This window comes from Alligator sinensis, unplaced genomic scaffold, assembly GCF_000455745.1.
Source record: "Alligator sinensis unplaced genomic scaffold, ASM45574v1 scaffold978_1, whole genome shotgun sequence".
NCBI classification, from domain to species: Eukaryota; Metazoa; Chordata; order Crocodylia; family Alligatoridae; genus Alligator; species Alligator sinensis.
The window spans coordinates 1,691,026-1,692,628 of NW_005842220.1; the positions used below are offsets into that span (position 1 = coordinate 1,691,026).

Consider the following 1,603-nt stretch of genomic DNA (forward strand, 5'->3'; position numbering starts at 1 on the left):
TCTCGCTCCCAGTCAAAATCCCCAGCTGGGAGTCCTGCTCGTGTAAAATCGGAGAGCAGGTCAGGATCTCGCAGTCCATCAAGGGCATCCAAACATTCTGAATCTCACTCTCGGTCAAGATCAAAATCCAGGTATGTACTCAAGCTGATAAATGTTAATGCAGCAAAGGAGTAGCTCTTTGATGTATAGTGTTCAATTAATTTTGTCCATAATATCAGGTAAAAAAATAACCAGAGTGGGAAAAGAAAAGCCCTAGTACATTTTCCTAAGAAGTTTTCTTTTCTGAGGAAGGAGCTGGTTTGCTATGTTAGTTGGCCTTGAAATAAGTAATAATTATTTCAAATGCTTAACTGATATTCAGCTTTTATAAGACATATCAGCTTATAACTTTGAGCTCATCCTTGCTTATGCATGCTGTACTCTGACTAAAAAGTTAGGGAACTTTCTTAGTTGTCCGTAATCATCAGCAGACCCAGCTTGCACTGGTGTGGTGTATGTGTGGCTCCCTCATTCACTGGTTTTCATCCTAGTATGTTTACTTTAAGCCAGGGGCGGGCAAAATACGGCCCACAGGCTGGATCTGGCCCATGGGGCCCCTAAATAATTTAGAAAATTAATATTGATCTGCCTGCCTGTCAAAAAGGATAGGAGCCAGGTCAGTAGGAGCCAAGGGGATTCGGCAGCAGGACCCAGCAGCCCTGCAGCAAGGCCTGCCTGGCTCTGCCCACTGGAGGCTTCTGACCTGGGACACTGGGATTGTTGCTTCCTCCCTCCGCCTGAGAAGGAAACTCAGATAAGAATGCAGGGGGGAAGGGCAGGGGAAGACCATGGGCAATAGCCCCAGTCCTTGGGACTGGGCTGGCTCCTGCTGAGTCCTGCAGTCATGGCCATGCAGCTGGGAGACATGGTTCTGGAGCAGCAGGCAGGAAAGCAGGGGAATGGCAGCTACAGGCAGGGGGAAGGAGCAGTGAGGGAGCGTGTGGGAGCACATCAACAGCTGGGCAGGAGTGCGGGGCCTGTGCTGGTGTTCTGGGGCCACCGCTGGTGGGGCCCCCGCACTTCTAGCTGTTGCTGCACTCCCATGCACCCACTTGCTGCCCCTTCCTGCAAAACTGTAGCTGCCATTTCCCTGCTTTCCACCCTGCTGCCAGCTGCTCCAGCACCACATGGCTCCCAACTCCATTGCTGGCACACAGGAGCGTGGGGTCTGTGCCAGTACCCTGGGGCCAGGAGCAGGAGGGGTATAGGGTGATGTATGTGCAGGGGGGGAGGGAGGGACTGTGTGGGGGCGGGGGGCAGGGGAGAGTCCTACACACATCACACACAGACCCCCAGCCACCCTCTAGCCCCCATACCCAGTCCCCTGCAAACCCCATATGTACCCACACCACATGTCCACATACACACACATGCTCCCACGTACCCACCACCAAAGCTGTCCCTAGGGGGTGTGTGGGGTCCAGGGCATATCAACTTGTGGGGCCCAGGGGTGGGAAGGTTGCTGAGCCAGTGGAGTGAGGAATGGGTTGTGAGCGGCTTGAACCGGCAGTGCGTGGCAGCCATGGCAAGGCCTATACAGCACTGACCACAGGGCCCCCCCCAA

General features: G+C 53.8%; 1 protein-coding gene across 1 annotated transcript in view; it reads left to right on the top strand.

Moving 5' to 3' along the window:
• TRA2A (transformer 2 alpha homolog) overlaps positions 1-1,603 on the top strand; it is a 28,821-nt gene continuing 27,218 nt past the window's right edge. Inside the window, exon 1 of the mRNA XM_025208113.1 lies at positions 1-131. The gene's annotated coding sequence lies outside the window, so the exon portion shown is untranslated. The remainder of the gene's footprint in view (positions 132-1,603) is intronic.